This window comes from Adiantum capillus-veneris, chromosome 16 (assembly GCF_014529385.1).
Source record: "Adiantum capillus-veneris isolate H3 chromosome 16, ASM1452938v2, whole genome shotgun sequence".
NCBI classification, from domain to species: Eukaryota; Viridiplantae; Streptophyta; class Polypodiopsida; order Polypodiales; family Pteridaceae; genus Adiantum; species Adiantum capillus-veneris.
In genome coordinates, this window is record NC_140946.1 from 25,111,624 (window position 1) to 25,134,574 (window position 22,951).

The following is a 22,951-nucleotide window of genomic DNA, read 5'->3' on the forward strand; positions in this document are numbered from 1 at the left end:
GATTGTGACAACAGAAGCATTTTGAAGAAGTTTTTCCAAAGAAGTTTCTTTTTGACAAGGTTGTAGAAACTGACAAAGTGGAAGAGGACATTGAGGGCAAAGCAGTTCTAGACTTGGTAAGTTTATTTCAAGAATCGGTGAAAGACAAAAAAACCAGTGATAGAAATGCTTTTGAGTGTCTATGGAGTGTTTGAACAAGGGGAAGACAAAAGGCGATGGGCAATGAAGCAAAGAAAGCCGTAATAAATTGATGTATTGACAGATGTGATAAAAGAAATTGGCAAAGACTTTTTGAAAAGAAACAAAAGATGGACACAGTACATCTGTTGGTGTGTGCAATGGATTCAAGATGGGTCAGCTAATGAGCTGCTTGAAAAGTTGTAGTGTTACAAGAACTTCTCGAAAAAGATTCATAGACTTCTACTGATAGGAGTCGTGGAATTCCTAGAAGTTTGGATTTAGACAAGTGCAACTTGGCATATGGTCCTCGGAGGGGAAAGATCTTGTCTTGGAATCTTCATTGTGTAGAGCTCTCAAGTATTCATGAGTCAAGTGCTTGATACATAAGTGGAGACACTCCACTCAACATAACAGATCGGCACGATTGGAAAGAAAAGTTACGGTTACAGTTTTTTTGATTAATCATAGATACTCTAGGCTAACAATATTTTGCTTGGAAACTTTTCTGCATGCTAGCAATTGATTGATTGATTTGCTCTTGCACGTGTATTTAATTACTCCAAGATTTTATCACTGTGTAGAGCTCTCAAGTATTCATGAGTCAAGTGCTTGATACATAAGTGGAGACACTCCACTCAACATAACAGATTGGCACGATTGGAAAGAAAAGTTACGGTTATAGTTTTTTTGATTAATCATAGATACTCTAGGCTAACAATATTTTGCTTGGAAACTTTTCTGCATGCTAGCAATTGATTGATTGATTTGCTCTTGCACGTGTATTTAATTACTCCAAGATTTTATCTCTAGTCACTGGTAGGGGTGATCTTGATGACTGATATGATGAATTTAGTGCATCAAGAATCTGTTAGAGATCAATGAGATCTGGCTGTGCTAACTAGATGAATCAATTTACAGTTATGTCTGAGGTCTTGCTCGGGACAGCAATGCGAATGTGATCCTAATGCATCAACAGTGCTATCTCGATGAGATGATTGGATACTGATCTTTGTGCATCAAAAGTTGGGAAAAGATGGGATGACTGGATAGTGAGCTTGGTGCATCAATAGTTCCATATTGGATGAGATAACTCCCTTGATTGTTTACATCTGAGTATTCAGTGTAAACTATACAAATGCAGAATGTTATCTGAAATCCATAGTGGATTAGAATATATGCAGATCAAAGTGAAAAAGTACGTAGTGTACAGTACGAATTCAGCACGTAACGTACACACTTCTGTACTGATAAAATGTTAAGGTACATATCAGTACGTACCATTTTTTGAAAGATTGAAGTATAGATTAATTCAACATTTTCACAAACATATTAGACTGAAATGGCCAACGTAAAACGTGGAATTCGGAACAACCTCCCACGTCATCAACCAGTGCGATAAACAGAAATTCAACCCAGAGTTCAAGCTTTAAAATGTTCGGTTTTAGGCCCCTCCGCGGTGCTCCATGAGTTCTTTCAAGTTGGTGGGTTAGGTTTTTAAAATCCTAACCCCATTTTAGGACCCTCGACCACAACTTCTTGTTTCAGTTTCTTGTTGTCCTCTCGGCCATTTTCCTTCCAGTTGAGCGTGCCACTTTGTGACACGCTGGCTCCATACGGCAAGGTCGATCTAATTAGAGCAAGAGTACCAAAGGAGAGGGCAGCGGCAACAGTCCAAAAGAGTCAACAGCAGCAGACATAGCTACCACGTCTGCAACGAAGACGTCATCTATAATGGCGGATACAGCGGATGGCAATGGCAATGGTAATGGCAATGATAACGAAGAGAGTGCCAAGGAAACTCTGGAAGCTCGGTACACTGACTTAATCCCTCTCTAGCTCTCCTGACCAAAACTAAAAACCAAGGGTATTCTCCAGCACGAGAGTGAAAGGGAAGGAAGAGGGTGGGGGGGAGGGGAGCATCGAAGCGGATGTCGAGAGGTCTTTGTAGCCCAAAGTCAGGAATTAAGCGGTTGGGAAGAGGAGTCGGGAAATCACAGGGCCTCTGCCTGTGAGAGAGTGATAAGGAAGAATCAACGTACAAAAAAAGATGCACCAAGTGCGCCTATTGACAGCAACGGACCAGAATGACTGGTAGCAAGGCAACAGTGCCACTTGCCGACGGCAAATGTATTGAGCCCAAGACAGACCACCATGGCCATGGGGAGAGAAGCTCTCCTCCCCCTTTGAAATATTATGTAATATGTTTCCATACTTTATATATTGCCCAAATTTTCCTTGCAAAATTCGCATGTGGGATTATGTCCCTCCCCGTGGCAGCCCATTGGTGTTTCTCCTTGAAAGCCCGCAAAAGGCTACCCTCAATATTTTGGCAATTAAATGAGCGCTTTGAGCCCAAACTCATTCCCCATAGTGAAAAATCACCTCCAAGGTGAAAATTCTCAACTCCACCCATCCTCGCATTGCTTTTATCCCATCCAATATAGGCCAAAAACCGCAAAGGCCATTTACTGACTAAAATGCACATAACTTATCAAATTGAGCTTGTTTTAAGCAACGTAAAGCACATCTTGTACCTCGTATAAATCTGAAAAAGCAATTTAAACTCGGTACTTCAGAACTTGACATCGGTTCTCAAAAGCAGCTAAAACCAAATCCTTGTAACAAAATACTAAGAAGATCAAACTATCCACCACAAGGAGAGAAGACAACCAAGGTGGAGGCAAAAGGAAAAGAGTATTACTGTGAAAGAACCTTTGTCTACAAGAATGACGTCCTCCACTCGACCTCGATCCACAACAATTGATGTCAAGGTCAACCATTAGCAAATTTTGTATCGGTTGTAGGAGCATCCCACAAGTTGCCCTATAACACCTCTCTGTGAGAGAGCCTCAAAACGGTCACTAATCTTTTGCTACAGATCTTTTGAAATGGTGAACGAAGCCGCTATATCACTCGAGAGAGGAAGTGGCATCCTATGCCTCCAGTGATTGAAGAAATTCGTACAAGCCCAAAACCCGAAGCGGCAAAAAGTGTGAAAGATCAATAGTATAACCCTCCAGGAGATACCCTCAAAGGAGGAGGTATCAAGTGAAGACTCAAGAAGGTAACCCTCCAGTAGCACAAACCTACCCAAGGTTGTGATATAAAGGCATACATACTCAACAGCTCCATCATGCCGAAAAAAAGGTCAAATTCTTCCAATTGAGATGAAAGCAGGGAGAATATTCCAAGTAATAATCACAAGACAATAAAACCATCAGCCACCATATTATCCTATTGAGTTGAGAGCAAGTATCTATACATGTTGTTTACTCACAAAACCAAAGGAGAGCCAGGCCATCCATCTTCTCAAACACTATGTGAAGTTATATCCAAGCAGGCCACTAGGTTAGGCCAAGTAAATAGTTAAGCTAGCAAGTAAGTCCAGGTAAAACAAAATAGTGTGTGTGTGTGTCACAGGGATGAAGCAATCAGAGCCAAGTATCATGACAAAGAATGTGTGTGTGTGAGAGAAATTCAGCCCTCTGTCACGTGAACCTCTGCGCCCTGCTGCAACTCTCTGCGCCTGCGCCAGCAAGTGTGTGTGTGTGTGTGTGTGTGTGTGTGTGTGTGTGTGTGTGTGTGTGTGTGTGGTGGCCAACGTCGCCGGCGGCCTGTGCGAACTTCTGCCTTGCGCATGAACATCTGACATACGCGATAGTAAGCCTGCGTGTACCTCAACCTCTACCGTCAACCTCTACCCTACGCGGGAGTAGGCTTGCACAAACCTCTGCCTCTGCCAGCTCTGTTGGGCAGCCTGCAGCTTCTGGAGGTTTTGCGCCAGGGTGGGTGGGGGTGTGTGTGTGGAGTCCTCGTGTGTGTGGGTGCGAGTGTGTGAGTGAGAGAGACCACCAGCAATTCAGCCAGCCAGCGTGTGTGGGTGTGTCTATGTCGTGTGCGTGTGTGTGTACGTTCGTGGGGGATTTGGGTGTGTGGTGAATCCTTCGGCCACTCGTCTATTGCGCGACTCTGTTCTGCACAACATCTACCCTGTGCAGGCCCTCACAGCGCGCCAGGGGTTGAAGTTTGATTTCGCCTGACGCGGTCCTTCCCTCGTCTTGTGTGAGAGAGAGAGGTGTGAGTGTTTCTGTACAGCTAGCCGGTGTGTGTGTCTGTCTGTGTCTATAGCAATCATATATCAAAAACCTCCCTAAAAAAGAGTGAGTGTGTGTGTGTGTGAGAACATTACATGGATTCGATTGATCAGTGTATATATAAGCGTCGGAAAGCCATGGAAACTTCGGAGATGGATGCTTTGAGTCTTATCACAGAATGTTTGCATGAAGACTTCGAAGATGCACGTCAAGCCTGGGAAGGATCCGCTCCTATGATGGAGTGTGCATCCCTATACAAGAGTTTATGGATCATGTTGCTCAATATGCACTTAATGCGGTGATTCTTTTTTTCCCGGGTAGAATGCCTACGGCTCAGGATGTAGGCCAATGGGTTGATTTCCTACTCAAACGGCAAGCAGTCCGAGGGGTTTACTTTGGCGCGCGAGGGTTCTTGTTGGCTGACATGGATGCTCGGGATGCTCTGCTGGAAATGTCTCCTCTTTTCTTCAATACGCAGATGACTCATGTGCTGCCCTGGGCTCTTACCAAGGACTATCAAAGTCTCATTCGTCACAAGTGTCCCGTCTGGGTTGAGGTGGTCGACTTTCCTCGCGCTTCGCGTCATTTTCTTCCTTTGTTGGCTGCTCAACTGGGTAAAGTCATTTGCCCTCCTAAGCTGGCTACAAACACAAACCGTTTTTGTATTCTGTGGGACACGGATATCCCCACTTCAGCAGGTATTTCGATCGATTCCAAGGATGCAGTGGTTGGAAAGCACCCATTTAAGCTTAAATGGGGCAAGTTTGCGAATTCTTGCTTCCGATGTGACAAATTTGGTCATATGTAGTCCGAATGTCCGGAACCAAATCTGCAACCACCTCCTTCAGCCGTCCCTGCTCCTCAACCTCGTTCGCCTCCGAAATCTTCTACCGAGGTTCAAACTAAAGGAGTTTCGCCCTCCTCCCCCACTGTAACCGGCCCGTAGGGCGGTAGGCGTTGGCTTTCACCCGAAATTCTTTACTTTATACACACACACAGAGCACTTTGCAAAGAGAACCTGTAATGGGAATTAACACTTCAACTCACACACGGCTCGGAAGCTAGAATGCTCCGAGCAGACGCCGACAACCTGTAGGCCCCAAAATTGGCGCCCCTTTCGGTATTTCTTTATTCTTTAGGAGGGTAAATTACAAGGTAAGGTCCTGGGAATCCTTCACGTGTATCCACCTAGATACCATTTGATTTGGCCAAATTTCGGCAGCATAACAACCCCAAAACTTGCGCGAAACCAATTCCCCTGCTGGAACTCGCTTGCACTGGCGTATACCCTCTGATTCCTGTCCAAAAACAGTAAATTCAGCACGCTGTATTTACTGGTTTTTGCCCTGTTTTCAGCCCCAAACAGTCCCCTAACTGTCCTTTGCCAATGGAGCACGATTCCCAGTGATCCTGGCGTCCGCACGGCTGAAAAACAGTGAATTTACAGCGCATACACAGCGCTGATTTTGCACCTGTTCGGTGAGGTTATGACCCTCACCAGTGCCTGCTTTGGAGCAGCAGTTAGCTACCCCTGTTCCTGCTCAAGGAGGCTCTTGCCTCAGCACAAAAGCATGAACCCACACATCTGTACATCAGTCAAATGAGTAGCCCTCTTGTGGGGCATCACATAACTGCACGTAGGGGAGAGAGAGAGCAGTGTGTAGTGTGCAGGGCATCACTCCTAGCACCACACTGTACATGAGAGGGAAAGAAAGCACTCCATAGCTCTTAACCTGTGACAGGTTGCAAATGAGGCTTCTCCCAGCTTAAAAATCAGCGCCCATTTTTTCTGGAAGAGGCAAGTCCCTGAAAATGTGACACTTGGCGCATTTACAAGCATTTTCCCGTTTCGGGTTCGCCGCTTAAAAATATCCCAACCGACGCGTCAGTTGACTTCGCGGCAGAGTTATAAAGTGTTCCCCTAGTCATACCGAAGGTAATGACGCGAACACATTTCACGGCCCAAAATAGCAGTTCCCTAAATTTTAGGAGATGCTTCCGTTGGGCTCCCACTGGTCTTCTGACCATCTATCCTCATTGGGACCGCATCCAAAAATGTAATGTGGCCCAACTGTCGCATACTTTTTGTTGGAAGTCCCACCTTGACTTTACGCCTTAATTGAGTTCACTTCCTAGCATCCACCAACTTGCTAAGTGCGACGGGGGGGACCTATATGATCTTGCTCTGAGCCTAGACATCCTCTTACCATACGAATTCCAGTGCCGACCACTTCCCGTCTGCGGGTGAATCTACCGTTCACATTGGCCATACAATGTCCGACCGTTTGCTACTTCAAAAAGAGGGTCTTAAACAAATAAAATAAACCCCATTGGAAAGAAACCAACAACCAAGGTTAGCAGTTGCCACATCTCTGTGACATGGTTAATAACTGCCACGTCCTCGTGACACCCACAGCTGGGGCGATTAAAGGAAAGGGAAAACAATTACATTTGTCTGCACTTTTTGCTTCTCCAATGTCCTGCGACACCTCCAACCCTATGTGTCCGTGGACAAGCTATAGCACGACAAGGGTTCCGTCAATCCAATCAATCTAGATTAGCAAGTGTTCTGGCACTTTTGTGAGTCTGTTCGCAGACCGTGCATGCCCAGACACTTAGTGTAGATGCATATCCTCCGGTTGCACACAGCATGATCATAAGCATTCCCATCAGAATCCATCAAAATCCTTCAAGGGAATTTTTCAGTGCATTTAGCCTATTTTTCCTATTTTTAACATTTTTCACTTATTATTTTTAAGTGACTTTTGTTGGAAAGTAGGTAGGGCAAATTGAGTAAGTTTGTATATAAGCAAACCTAGACTAGCACTAATTGGCAGAAGAGGCAGCAGGAGCACCATTGCTCAACAGGCAACTTCTCAGCAAGAACCCTTGGTGGCGTTTTCTCCCCCACGCAAAGAAACCCTAGCCCTAGCGTTTTCAACAGCCCTTGGCGTTTTCAGCAGCAGCTACCCTCGCCAGAGAATCTCAACCCTAGCGTTTTTCATCATGGCATCATCGCCATAGACCTTCAGCAACAGGCGTTTTTCAGCAAGGATACAATCGCCATAAGATCCAGCATGCTAGCGTTTTTACACCTGCATACTCAGTCCCCTTGCATGGCGATTTTCAGCAGATAGAGCACCAACAGATTCCAGCTTTTGACCACCTAAAGACCAACAGATTTCAGCCATTAAGAACCAGCCATATCAGCGTTTTCAGCACTAGCAGAATTCAGCCAGCAGCGTTTTTGGACATGGACAGCAGATAGAAAGCATCAGATTTCAGCCCTTAGATCGGTCTCGCCATCCCTGTCGTCGTCATCGATCTATCCTAGATTTGCATCAGCCATATGCATCCACTTTGTACCAGTTTGTGCAATCAATAGTAGACCACTCTCGCCATAGAGAGTGGGGCCTTCGGAGGAAGGTTTTTACAACGTCTCTGGTGTCGTATTCTCTTCTCTCTCTATCTCTCAGTCTCGTACACTTGCACGCACAGTGTCCATTCACTTTGTTTGTGATCATTGCACTCTCTCATTAAGAACGGAAGGCTCTCCCTTCCATAAGAACAAAAAAGAACCTTGAGCACAATTCGGAGCACTCATCTTGAGCAAAGTTCAAACATTCATTCCGTTGCACCTAACATTGGTGTCAGAGCTTTGGCAGTGTTCTGTATTACTCAAGGAAAGAACCACAAGAACCACAGAATGTTTTTTTGCTTGTTGAGGTCGCACGAACCCAAGTTCACTTGGGCGTGTCGATTCCTAATCGTGTTTTGAAGAGTGACAGGAATCCCAGGAAAGAAGGGCTTGTCCAGCCTCTATCACAAACGGGAGCGGAGCGCATAACAATATAAAATATACTCGGATAAATAGAATTTATCACTTAATACTGAAGCCAAAGGATATAGAGAGAAATAAATAGAGAGAGAGAGAGAGAGAGAGAGAAAGTGAGAAGATCGACACAGTACTGGGGACCAGAAGATGGGCTGGTCCCCCCCCGTAATAGTATCTTTATTACTGAGGAGAAGTCTATACAAGCACTTGAACTGAACGTATTACCACGTTCGTTCTAGAATAAGACTTGATGGTTCCTGGAAGCCTTGGCTTCCTATTCCTAGGGCAAAACCCTATTCCAAGGAACTTCCGTTCCTTATTCCAAATCCTTGAGCACCAAGGTTCTCGCCTCTGGATCTCACCTTCCAGACTCAGGGCATGACATCCCTGCAACTCTCTTTTCCAACTCTGTTTCCAGAGTCCTCTTCCCGCAGAACAACTCTGCTTTCCCGAACACGAAGTCCTTACTTGGGAATCTCAACTTCCGGATCACAACTTGAGAGACTACCTCTCTCCAACCCGTGGGTCTACTTCCCAAACTCGGGTACAAAACCCTTGGGCTGATCTGGCTCTAGTTCCTCAGAGCGCTTTTCTCCTGCAGAGGCTCATGCCTTCCTCTGCTCCTACTCCCTCACGAAGAGGAAGTACACCTGCAATCAAATACTCAGAGATCATAACATGAAAATCGCTACCTTCAAAGTCTCGACGCTCGAAACGCAACTCGGTTCTCGAAAAGCAATTCCCCGGAAGAGATCTCTACATAGAAAATCCTCTCTTCCAATCCTACACACCAAAGAGATGTGTTCTCGGGTTCCTTCTCGTAAATCAGCCCTGTCTACGATGTTTATGGGCTGAAAACAGAGAAAAACAGCAGCTTGTCGCGATGGAAACACGCTCCGTAGGCACTTCTTTGCGAGGGAACTCGCGCACTGGGTCTTGGCGACATCTGGTACACTTGGGACAGTCATGGGCATCACCGGCAAACGTCTTATTTGTGGGTGAACTCTGTAGCAGCATCTCCTTCTTGCAAAAACCGATCCTCCCCTCTGAGTGAGGGCAAGTGATGCTTTTATAGCTCCTAGCCACGGGCATGAATAGCTGCTCGCGGAGAGATCGCGGCCGTTTTTTTTTTTTATAATAAATAAATAAAAAATCGTTGTTCTGCCAGAAAAAGAGAGAGAAAACGTTGGCTGATCTGTTGCCTTATTTATCAAATGGCTGCCCACTTATTAAGTGGACGGCCGGCATATTTTAAAAATAGTTTGAACCTGCCCAAAAACTCAATAAAACCTTATAAGTTAAAAACAATGCTTTCACAGCACTTCCCAGGCGTCCCTGGATGCAATCACACGCACAATTGCAATGCAAACATCAACTTTCTCGCGAGAAAGTATCTGCTTTCCCGAAAAGCAATCCCGCTTTCTCAGAAAGCATCTGTTTTTCCTCAAAGTTTCCTCTGAACCCATCTTCATTCAAGTGCTTGCTTTTTCCTTGTGCACAATTCTAACACAGTTCGGAATTTCCTCTCGACTATGGATATTCCCTTTCCGATGCACCCGTCACCCACCTTGTGATGCATCAGGAATACCCATCACCTAGTCACTTCCTACCGAACTTACGGTACAATCTCCTTCACGATGCTCTATGTCACCCATCCTATGACGCATCAGAGATGTCCGTTCCCGGATGGTCGGATACTTCTTCCCGATGCTCCCTGTCACCCATCCGATGTGACGCATCAGAAGTACCCGTTCCTGGTGGCCTTACAGATATTCCCTTTCACAGTGCTCCCGTCATTACTCTGAATGACGCACTAGGAATATTCTGTACTCGGATGTCTCCAGTGAGAAAAACCCTCTCACTTAAAATTCCAATAATTCATTTAGAATTATTTTTCCTTGGTGTTCCAAGCGAGAAAACCCTCTCACTTATAAATCCAATAATTCATTTAGAATTATTTTTCTGTCAGATATAGCCAATTTAGCAACAGCCTCCCCTTGTGTCTCTTTTCACTCATTGAAAGCGGACCGTGCACTTAGCGGCCGGCCAATCGACGTGAGGTGGGAAAAAGAAACCTTGGTGTGAGCGCAAGGTCGCAAAAGGTTGCACCGCGGAAAAGAGCAGAACTCGGGTGAAGAGAAGATCCTTCTCAACACAGATTGCAAGCGAAAGAAAACCCTCAAGAACCTCAAGATGTCAAGACCCTCAAGAACCCAAGAACCCAAGACCCTCAAGGATCTAAGTTACTCGTGTGGTTATCACCTAAGCATACAGGTGATAAGCATGAGAGAGGCGAAGAAGAATTTTCCCACCAGGAGGTTTTTCCGACCCTCCCCCTTCCCCATCTACGCCAAGGATTGCACTAACTCCTATGGAGGCTTTCAACAAGATGGTGATGGACATGAAGTTAGACCGCGCAGCACGAAAAGCAAAAAGAGAAGCAGACAGAAAGGCCTACGATAGAAATGGCAGCAATAGAGCGTAAGTACGACTTGGAAGAAAAAGAAAGTCAAGCCAAATCTGATCGCGAGAACCAAGCAAGAAAAGAAAAGAGCGACCAACACATGAAAGAGTTCTTGCGACTCTTTTCTCAAGTGCAGGCACGGATGCGAGAGATTCAGGAGACGAAGACTCCTTCAGTCTCTTCTTCTCCCAAGCATGACACACAGGATTTGCATGATGATAAGCATGATGATTTAAATGACAATGATTTGCATGATGATTTAAATGACAATGATTTGCATGATGATTTGAATGATAACGATGAGCATGATAGATTGAATGCCAATGATTTGGATAACAATGACAAGCATGATGATTTGCATGATCAAGATGTGATTTCTTCACAAGTATGATGATTTGCATGAAGACGATGTGATTGTTCAGAAGAATGATAAGTTAGCGGAAACTTTTTCTCGTGAAGCTAACCTCATTGCAGATTCGATCGATCACGAAGAACCGATCTTTGCTTTTGAATCGAGGTCCACAGAACCCCCACAGGAAGATTCGATCGATCACGAAGAACCGATCTTGGCTCTCGAGCCTAGGTCTCAAGAATCCTCACAGGAAGTATTATGTGTTCGCATGATTAGTGAGCACGCATTATACGAGTATCTCATTCGTGATCGTTTCCTGTATTTCAGTCAGTGTCTTTATGTGATCCCTTTTCCTAGGCATGACATATTGTGCGTTGAGCACGTTTCACCCATGAATGAGCACAGATGTATGCGGATTTCTCATGAAAAGCTGAAAAGTATGCATTCAAGGAAGTTACATTTCATGTCTCTTCCTTGGCACGACACAATCGTAGAAAGAGCACAAGCAAGTATGAGCACCAAGCATGGGCATTTCCATTGTGAATTGCCAAAGTTGATTGATTTAGATCAGAAACACAAGATTCGATCTCATTGTTTGTGTGTGTGTGGTGAACGGTTTGACACTCCGTCTCTTTGTTCATCTACATTGCATGCACGGTCTTTTAGGAAAACAAGATTTTTTCCACTCACTTTACATAAAAAAGGTATGTTCATGTTTTTGTGTTGGAAATGGTTTCAGGAATTTTCAGCCATGGAGATTCTTGAAGAAGAAAGAAGCATGACTCTCGACGAAGTTGAAGCATTGAAGGAGCCACACAAGACTTTGTGTCGCTTTCGGCGCGGCCCAAAGAAGCAAGCATTGCAGACCTTTATGAAGTTCAAGTACCACACGGCCCACACATCAGCGTGGGCCGGCGAAGAGTCCCTTCCAGGATTCCGGATGCTATTGGCGATCTCCCTCGACGCCATACAGTTCGGTACCAGTACCTCGCTTTGAAAAGGAGGGGATGTCACGTGACACATCCAACCCTATGTGTCCGTGGACAAGCTACAGCACGACAAGGGTTCAGTCAATCCAGTCAGTATAGATTTAGAAGTGATCTGACACTTTTGTGAGTCTGTTCGCAAACCATGCATGCCCAGGCACTTAGTGTAGATGCATATCCTCTGGCTGCACACAACATGATAATAAGCGTTCCCATCAAAATCCTTCAAGAGAATTTTCCAGTGCATTTAGCCTATTTTCCCTATTTTTGACATTTTTCACTTATTATTTTTAAGCGACTTTTGTTGGAAAGTAGGTAGGGCAAATTGAGTAAGTTTGTATATAAGCAAACCTAGGCTAGCACTAATTAGCTGAGGCAGCAAGAGCACCATCGCTCAACAAGCAACTTCTCAACAAGAACCTACCTTGGTGGCGTTTTCTCCTCCAAGCAAGAACTCCGATCCCCTAGCGTTTTTCATCAGCATCGCATTGCCTTGGCTGGCGTTTTTCATCAAGGCATCATCGCAGAAGACCCACAGCCCTAGCGTTTTCTATTCCCTCATCGCCACAAGTTACCCCCTTTTGCATGGAGATTTTCAGCAATAGGAGCCATCAGATTTTCAGCAATAAGAACCAGCAGATTTTCCCTACCTTGGTGGCGTTTTCTCCTCCAAGCAAGAACTCGGATCCCCTAGCATTTTTCATCAACATCGCATTGCCTTGGCTGGCGTTTTTTATCAAGGCATCATCGCAGAAGACTCACAGCCCTAGCGTTTTCTATTCCCTGCATCATCGCCACAAGTTGCCCCCTTTTGCATGGCGATTTTCGGCAATAAGAACCAGCAGATTTTCAGCAGTAAGGACCAGCAAACCTGAGTTTTCCATAGCGTTTTCAGCAGTAGCAGAATTCAGCCAGCAGCGTTTTAGGACAGCAGATAGAAAGCATCGGATTTCAGCCTTTAGATCGGTCTCGCCATCCCCGTCGTCGTCGTCGATCTAGCCTAGACTTGCATCAATCACATGCATCCACTTTGTACCAGTTTGTGCAATCAATAGTAGACCGCTCTCGCCGACGAGAGAAGGGCCTTCAGAGGAGGGTTTTACAACGTCTCTAGTGTCGTATTCTCTTCTCTCTAGCTCTCAGTCTCATACACTTTCACGCACAGTGTCCAATTCACTTTGTTTGTGTCCATTGCACTCTCTCATTAAGAACGGAAGGCTCTCCCTTACATAAGGATAAAAGGAACCTTGAGCACAGTTCGGAGCACTCATCTTAAGCAAAGTTCAAACATTCCTTCTGTTGCACCTAACATTGGTATCAGAGCTTTGTGTCGCTTTCGGCGCGGCCCAAAGAAGCAAGCATTGCAGACCTTTATGAAGTTCAAGTACCGCATGACCCACACGTGAGTGGGCCGGCGAAGAGTCCATTCCAGGATTCCGGATGCTATTGGCGATCTCCCTCGACGCCATACAGTTCGGTATCAGTACCTTACTTTGAAAAGGAGGGGATGTCACGCGACACATCCAACCCTATGTGTCCGTGGACAAGCCACAGCACGACAAGGGTTCCGTCAATCCAGTCAGTCTAGATTAGCAAGTATTCTGGCACTTTTCTGAGTCTGTTCGCAGACCATGCATTCCGAGACACTTAGTGTAGATACATATCCTCTGGTTGCACACAGCATGATTATAAGCATTCCCATCAGAATCCTTCAGGGGAATTTTCAAGTGCATTTAGCCTATTTTTCCTAATTTTGACATTTTTCACTTATTATTTTTAAGTGACTTTTGTTGGAAAGTAGGTAGGGCAAATTGAGTAAGTTTGTATATAAGCAAACCTAGACTAGCACTAATTGGCAGAAGAGGCAGCAGGAGCACCATTGCTCAACAGGCAACTTCTCAGCAAGAACCCTTGGTGGCGTTTTCTCCCCCGCGCAAAGAAACCCTAGCCCTAGCGTTTTCAACAGCCCTTGGCGTTTTCAACAGCAGCTACCCTCGCCAGAGAATCTCAACCCTAGCGTTTTTCATCATGGCATCATCGCCATAGACCTTCAGCAACAGGCGTTTTTCAGCAAGGATACAATCGCCATAAGATCCAGCATGCTAGCGTTTTTACACCTGCATACTCAGTCCCCTTGCATGGCGATTTTCAGCAGATAGAGCACCAACAGATTCCAGCTTTTGACCACCTAAAGACCAACAGATTTCAGCCATTAAGAACCAGCCATATCAGCGTTTTCAGCACTAGCAGAATTCAGCCAGCAGCGTTTTTGGACAGCAGATAGAAAGCATCAGATTTCAGCCCTTAGATCGGTCTCGCCATCCCTGTCATCGTCATCGATCTAGCCTAGATTTGCATCAGCCATATGCATCCACTTTGTACCAGTTTGTGCAATCAATAGTAGACCACTCTCGCCATAGAGAGTGGGGCCTTCGGAGGAAGGTTTTTACAACGTCTCTGGTGTCGTATTCTCTTCTCTCTCTATCTCTCAGTCTCGTACACTTGCACGCACAATGTCCATTCACTTTGTTTGTGATCATTGCACTCTCTCATTAAGAACGGAAGGCTCTCCCTTCCATAAGAACAAAAAGGAACCGTGAGCACAGTTTGGAGCACTCATCTTGAGCAAAGTTCAAACATTCATTCCGCTGCACCTTACATCCAAATATTAAAGACAAAGGAAAAGAACAGGTTTCGACCTCTCAAACTTGGCTAGTGCCCAAGAAACCCGCCAAAGCTGCTACAACTCGTATTCCGGCATCTCTCGTAATTATGTGCCTCCTTTGAAGAATGTTGCTCAGAAAAAACTCCCTTGTAATGACAACACTTCTTTGGCTGAAGCCTGGGACAAGGTGGTTTGCTGTTACAAGGAAGTTGTTACCGGAGAAGCATTTACTTTGAATTATCTAGGTCCAAGTCTTGACCCACCTTCTCAGGCACCTATAGCTAGGGAGAATGTCGATGGGCACTGGTACTTGAGTTTTCTCCCCCCTTTCTTTTCCTGTTTCCTCGTCCACTGTATAAACCATATAGAATGCATAGTTCTTTGAATTGCATCTCCTATAATATGCGTGGGTTATGTAATCACGACAAGTGGCGGCTTACCTGGCACTATGTACATACATGTAAAGCAGACATTGTGGTTCTTCAAGAGCATAACCAGCATCAATTTACAGGACAGACTTCTTACTATGCAGGCTACTGGATAGCTTATGCAGGATCAGCCGGCCATTCTGAAGCGCTTATGCTTGTTCGACATGAATTCTTCCCGACCTTGGTTTTTAATGACCCGGCTGGGAGATGGATGGTCATCCAATGTATTGTTAATAGGGAAGTTTTTGAATTTGGAGGATTATATGCATACACAACTTCTGCAGATAGGGCACGGTTGTGGAGTGCTATCTCTTCTTATTGTTGGCGCTCCAATGCCTTTCTCTGCGGGGATTTTAATAATGCACCAAACCTTGCGGATAATACTACTTGCCATTTTCACATGCTTCATATGGAACGACAATCATGGGACCAATTTATGTCGACCTGTAATGGGCTTGATTTGTGGCCCTTTTTGCATCCAAATGATCCAGGATTCACTTTTCAGCACAATGCTCAATCTATGTATCGCGCTCGGCTGGATTGCTGGTATCTTTTCCACATGCAACAGTATGATAACTTTGTATGCGAGATGAGGATTGATTATGCTATGTGTCTCTCGGATCATTTTCCCGTATGCTTGAAACTTCGTTTTGGCTCTTTTAATGTCAATGATCGCCTACCCAAGAAGAGACTTTTGCATATCAATAATGCTTATCTCAAGCATGAGCCTTTTCGCACTATGATTGTGAATATTATCCCGCCTTTGCTCTCCCAGATGTATGTTGACATGGACATAGACTGGTTCCGTTTTGTTGTGCGTGTTCAATCAGTTATACAGGATTATGGCAGGGATTATTTGTCACAATTAAGGGAACAGGTTGACCAGGCAAAGGATGCTTATAGCCGATTAATGCACTTGGCTAATCATACTTCTCTTACTGACACTCAAATGACTAACTTGTTTTTTGCCCGCGCTATATTAAGGCATAATGATGAGAGAAAATTGGCCAAATGGCAGACTCGAGCTCGCCAACAGGCTTTTGCAGATAAAGGATGTGCTTCTAAACAATTCTTTCAGCATTTGCATCACTCGAGGCAGTCTCAAGCTATACGGAGAGTTAAATTACCGTCAGGAGAGTAGACCTCCACTTTCCGAGAGCTAGCACTAGTCCTACACTCTCATTATGGCAAGATTTTTGAGGCCCCTTCTTCTCCCATGATCGCATGTTACTTCCATTCTTTCGAGGCGGCAGGCTGAAGACTTGGAAGCTGTTTTCACCGAGTCGGAATTATATGCCAGCTTGCTTGATTTGGGTCGATGGAGAGCTCCTAGTTGGGATGGTCTCTCTGTGGAATTTTCTTGTCTTTTTGGAATTATTTGAAGGCGCCTGTATTGTTCATGATGAATACAGCCTGGGAACAACAAGAATTGCACTCTTCTTGGAAAGAAGGTTTGCTCAAGCTGATACCTAAGCATGCATTGTGTGAAGAATTCTCACTTTGGCGGCCTATTACACTTATGCATGTGGTATATAAGTTAATGGCAAAAATGCTTGCTAACCGACTCAAGTGCTTTCTGCATGAAGACTTGCATCAATCTCAATACGGCTTCATTCCGCGACGTCAAATTACTGATAACCTCGCGAATGTCATCATTGGTATGGAATATGCAAAATATACTCGACAGGATGTCTTAATCATGCAGGTCGACATTGAAAAGGCATTTGATATTGTTCTTTGGGATTACATTGCGGATACCATGAGACGTTTGGGCTTTGGGTCTAGGCTATCCCTTGTCGTGCTTTTCTTGTATGCATACAGTACTTTTGCAGGCTTGCTGGATGGTTTTCTCACACAATCTTGGGACGGTCGGTAAGGCAGGGCTTCCCTATGAGTGCTTTGCTTTATGCGATCGCTACTCATCCCTTGTTTATGTATTTGGATTCCTTGACCTCCACTGGTAGGCTACATGGCCTGACTCTACCTTCTGGTCGACAGTTTGTTGGTCAGGCTTATGTGGATGACTCTTTGTTCATGCCTCGTAATAACTATGATGATGTACAACAGATTATGCATATTCTTCACTTGTTTGGATTGGTACCAGGTCTCAAAGTTAACTTTTGCAAATCCAAGCTATTGCCTCTGAAAGAGTGTTACTGGCATAAGATATTGTGGCCTGGGGAGATTGTTCCTCCACATGTTCTGGTTCGCCATTTGGATTATCCACTGAGTTAGAATGTATCGGCTATGCAGAAACTGGATTGGGTGATCCAACGTCTGCATTCCAAGTTGAATTATTGGAAATTGTCCACGTGGCCACTTCATGTGCGTCTCAGGATTGTCCAGTGCATTCTTGTGGCTTATGTGCAGTTTTACTTGCCTTTGTTATCCTGGCCTCGGTTGCGCTTGCAATCCCTCATGTCCAATATTTTAGAGCATTTTTGGGGCACCTCGTCTAGCAAGAGGGGCCTTCGGCTTCTATCTATGGACAAGCTGTGTTCTCCCAAGCGGCTAGGAGGGTTGAATATTTTGGACTTGAGACGTCATCTTCTGGCTCGGAAAGCTATGTTGTTGCCAGTTTTGGTGAAGTAGCAGCAACACTAGGCTCTCATGGTCACACATTTGTGTCCGCACATTGTCACCTCTTCTTTTGGTCGTTGAAAATGGACTTATTGGGATGTTGTTTTTGGGAAGCTTGAACGACACATTCCTGGATGTCCATTTACTTCTTCTCTAATTGTTGATTGGAAGGTTGTCACTTCGCATTTGGCTTGGGATGGTCGACAATCCTCTGAGGATAACTCTCTCGCCTGGAGAGTCTGCATTGGAGCAAGGTTTTTGTTTCGACTTTGGTTCAACGGTCTCCTCGCCAACCGTATTTTCTTTTCCAAAAAGGAATCTGTCAGGTGCATCAGATGGTTGATGACTCGGGTTATGTTCTTTCTTTCGCCGATGCCGTCTCCCTCTTTCGGTTGGGCCTTCACTATTCTCCTCTCTGGCGGGAGATTCAAAGAATGCGTGCTGCTCATTTGCCCATTACTCCTCTGGATGTGGACTCTCGCTTCTTGATTTGAATCTGGCTACTACTAGATTGGACTGCATCTTAGTTGCCAGTGTCTATGCCATCCTTCAGTCTGCTGTATGGATTGTGCATCGGGGTAATCAGCTGTGGTCGCTTTCCGAATCATCCTTGTGGCCCCAACACACATTGTCTCGCATTTGGCAGAGTCATCTGCCTTTGAAGGAACGTGTTTTCTTGTGGCAGTGCTTGGTGGGAGCTCTACCTGTTGGCAGTGTGTTGCATGCTCGGCATATTGCGCCTTCCCGCTGCCCCAGATACCTTGAAGCTGAGGAGACCATGCCACACTTACTGTGGTGTTGTCGTCACTCCACAGCCTTCATTCGGCAAGTGTCGACCGCTCTTCGACTGCGTTTTCCTTCCGTCTCGATTTTGGCTTTTGCGGTGCTTCGGTCACCACAATCTCAGTTTGAGGTCTTCTTCACCCGGGTCAGATTTTGGACTATGTGGGCCATCTAGCATAATAGGAACTTCTTAATGTTCCAGGGCACTTTTGTTGACCCCTTTCCCTATTTCAAATTATCTCTTGGCCAAGCGCTGCATTTTGCCTATGACGCTAGAGACATCACTCTTGATACCTACAGGATTTACTTTGATTGTTTCTAGCCTTCGGAGCCTCATAGTGCTCCGTGTTTTGTATCCCTTTCTTTTCATGGATTTTCCTCGCTTTAAGGTTTACCACTTGTAAATTAATCAAAGCAGATTTACAAAAAAAAAAAAAAAGTAAGTGTGTGTGTGTGTGGGTGGCTGTTTTAATCTTAGATAATAAGACATCATTGAACTTTTACATTCGAAGGACAGCTGGCAATGGAACAAAGAACAGATAAGTACAAAAACGATTCAGTATTAGAATCATTTAAGTACAATGTTTGTAGAAAGAGATCCCCTTTCAGTACATAGATAGTAAAAGAACTTCCCAAATCATAAGTGAGTGTTCCATCCAGTGTAGGACGGCTTGCCAAAGTCAAAAAAAACCCTCCAAGATAAGATGGAGTCTTTACCTGCATCCATCCAAACAAGACAACAATTCAATTAGCCTTGAATGTGTATTACAGGTATCAATGGACCATATCATTTGTTATCCATGTCCATCTTACAAGCTTTTTTTTAAAACCTTACCAAGCTAAGTCCATAGAAAAAAATGTTAATTATTAACCCCCATTTTTTAACCATAAAACTAAAGTTTTTAAAGAATATCATTTTGATTAGAAGACAATCACCGCTTTTAATCCAAGTGTCTGAATCCACCATCATTTTGAAGTCATTTAGTTTCTAAAAACCCAATCGAGTATAAAAAATTCCAAATTCTCAAACTTTAGTAAAAAACCCAGTCAAAAGTTCATTATGGTAGAATGATCTTTGAAAAAACCATTACCACTTAACCATCTTTTCTCTTTAAAAAATATACCCCATTTGTCATGTTATTTACCATGTCTATACTTACCTTAGTACTCAAAGTTTATGAGAGGAGCAACATTAGCCCAAGAAAATATATCCAAACTGAATACCATATAGTCCTAGTGCTGCCATGGTAAAAACGGCCCAACATTTTTTTTTTTAAACAAACTACAGCACAGCTGTTCAGAGAACAACACGGCTAACCAACAATCTATATGGCTAAGCAGTGTATAGCTTAACCTAGTCTATTAGGTAGTAAGAATAACAGAATGTATAAGCATCAAACCACATGATACGCAATCATACCAATCGACAATATCAGTAACTACTCATCCGAGGTGTATCCCCTTTCCAAGCCTAAATCGAGTACTTACCATACAACTGTCAAGCCAAGCGGCCTTATACTTACCTTTCAATTCAATGCACAAAAACCCCCCTTTTTTTAAGCCATTAGTAACCCAGAATGGTTGGTTTTTCCAAGTATACGGCTACAGTAACCTCGATGCCAAGTAAAACAAAAAGCTCCCATTCAGATGCCCAGTATCACATAGTTCCTAGTGCTTCCAGTGTTTAAAAAAGCCAAGAGCAACCCCCAAAAGAAACAGCACAGTCTGCCGGGATGCACCACCATTTTTTTTTTTAAAAACAGTCAGATGGGATGTGCCAACGCAGTCTACAAACGGTAAAAGCCTGCAGAGGCTAAGAAAATCCCAAAGTACCTTGGTAATCTCAGGACGGCATACTATTTATAGGAGTAACTTTGAATTATATTGTACAGCGCTAAAAAAGTGTGACAGTAGAAAAAAACCAGTTAACGACAGTCCCCCTTTTTTTTGAGAGGTCAAAAAGCCAGTCCTTTATACCCAATATGATAGCAAGCAGTTTGATGTCGGCGACAAAGTAATTTGAGCCAAGTATACACAACTACCATGCCACTTTCTGTCATCCGATTTATACTTACCTTATTGTGCCAACACATAACAGATGTATGCTCTATGTACAACAATATCAAAATACAAACACAACCAGTAGAGACGTAAGCAAGGGCAAAGAAAAACCGGAGAAACCTGAGTGGTGAGCTCCATAGCTTCTTTTTTGAAGAAAGCAGTAGATTTTTCAGAAAAAAACAAAACAGACCAACCCTGGCTAAGTGAGGGGCAGAGATGCACCCTCACCTGTATATATAGTGAGAGGAGGAGGGACTGCCAGTCCAATGAGCGGGAGCCATAAGTGAGCCGGGCCACCTTCCAGGAGACTGTGTATGTGTGTGTGTTGGCTCTGTTCGGCGTGCAGATATCCAAGAGTGGGGAGATCCACTGGAGAGGCCGCCTTCGTGGTGTGATGAAGAGGGACTCCCGAAATGCAGTCACGCTCGGCTACGCCAGAGCTAGTGATAATTAATTAGAACCTAGGTTAATTATAAGAGCAAAGCCCTATGGTGTAAAGTAGCAGTGGCATTTAAGTTGCATCCTGAGTGATTTTATGCTACCCAACTGGTCCTGGGTTAGATCAGCAAGTTAGGGGAGGGGGGAGGGAGGGGGTTTTGTGAGTGGGGGTGTGTGTTAGTGAAACCGGCCTGTTCAATCCAAAAAGGGCGGTAGACTTTACTTTAAACCTTGATTTAGCTTTCACCCATTATTAGTCGTCTATTTTACCTGTACTTTCAAGACACAACAAAGGGGAGAGGGATACAGGCTGCTAGATTGCACCTGTATGAGTAGACAGACACCAGATTGGCCCCTAACTTAGGCGCCCCTTTCGGTATTTCTTTATTATTCAAAAGAGGGAATAAACGCTGTGGTTCCTACAAGCTGCCCCGCACAAACTCGGCTGAATTTCCACTGTTCCAGCCCGATTTCGGCAGCATAACTGTACTAGAACCCTTCACGGTCAGTATTCCCACGCATTGACCGACTTTCCCGACGCATACGGGCACTTTGCAAAACCTGGCGAGAATCTGCAGCACGCTGAATTCTCTGTTTTCAGCCCTGAAAATGCGCCAGATCGCTTGTACAGCGGTCCCCTTGCGTCCCCGAACCTCCTGGGGGTATTAGGGTCCGTTTAGGGCCAAAACCCTAAACCTGCAAAAATACACAGCAGGCTGTAATTCGCTGTTTCGGGCTCCGTTTCGCGTGCCGGTCGCATCCCTAGCAAGTCCTCGAGCTCCCGCACCTGTAGGGCTACTTGCCCTTTGAATCGGACGAGATTTCTAGCGTGAAACCTCTCCGAATTCACCTGTACCTGCGGGGGGATTAGCCGCTAGCTAATCCAGTACCTGTGCAAGAGGCTCTTGCCTCGGCAATCGCGCATGAACCCACACAACTGTACATTGGTCAAATGAAGAGCCCACTAGAGGGGCATAACATACTGCCAAAGGGGAGAGAGAGGGCAGTGCGTAGCGTGCAGGGCATCACTCCTGGCACCGCACTGTGCATAGGAGGGAAAGCAAGCACTCCATAGCTCTTAACCTGTGACAGAGACTTGCAAAATGAGCCTCCCAGCTATAAATCAGGTTTTTGCCTTCTCTATAAGTAGTAAACTGGCCTCAAAGTGCCAAGTGTCACTCATTTGTGCATTTTCCCGCTTTAGACCCTCGGGTCTAAAAATATCTCACCTGCAGCCTCTGTTGACTTGGCCACAGAGTAACAAAATGATCCCCATGTCAAACTGCACGTAATGACGCGAAGACATTTTCAGGTCCCAAAATAGCAGTTCCCTAAATTTTAGGAGATGCTGCCATTGTATCTTTCTAGGTCATCCGACCCTCTTTGTACACTGCGGCCACATCCAGAACTGAAATGTAGCCTCTGTAGCAAAGGATTCCACTTTGGCTAGTCAATGACCCCACTTGGCTAACCATAGTCCTTGTCCAACCTTAGTGCTCTCTTGCCCTCAGGCCTGGACTCCCTCTGGACAGTTCCACACTAGCTATGCAATGCAGGGCAGTTAGATTTCCCGAGGGGTGTTTCCAAAAAGTGAAAGTAAATAGATAATAAGAAAGAAATCAACAAAAAGGATAGATAGTAGTCACACGCTGGTGACAGTTAGTTCTTAGAATTTTGAAAAATCAAGGCTAATACAGTATCACTGTGTGTGTGTGTGTGTGTGTGTACCCGCCCTAATCCAAGCACCATACACAATGGGTTGGTAGTAGGCCCATTGTGTATGGGCCTACTACCTAATTAGAGAAATGAGATTCTCTTGATTAAAGTGTAATCCAGGCCAATTACGCTAGGTAAGAGCTTGTATAATAGTGTTGCAGATCTGATTTCTATTAAACCCGTTAAGACAATATTTCTTGATTAGTAGATTAACCTCCTCCCAGGCAAGAAAAGAAGTAGAGGAAGAATAGCAAATCAGGTGTAGCAGGCTGATACAAGAGCCAATAGCAGCCTTGTGAGGCCTATTGCTATTCTTTTTTAAGAACTCCACAAGTGGTAGTTTCAGGAGATCCCTTTTCCAAACAAACC

The 22,951-nt window shown here is 44.7% G+C and overlaps 1 protein-coding gene across 3 annotated transcripts in view; it reads right to left on the reverse strand.

The window, feature by feature from the left end:
• LOC147438727 (uncharacterized) overlaps positions 1-22,951 on the reverse strand; it is an 80,167-nt gene that overhangs the window by 2,404 nt on the left and 54,812 nt on the right. Inside the window, exon 5 of one of the 3 annotated variants that reach the window (XM_086484719.1) lies at positions 18,909-19,084. The exons of the other annotated variants lie outside the window; for them this stretch is intronic. The gene's annotated coding sequence lies outside the window, so the exon portion shown is untranslated. Of the gene's footprint in view, positions 1-18,908; positions 19,085-22,951 lie in introns of those variants that run through there. 3 annotated transcript variants of the gene reach the window in all.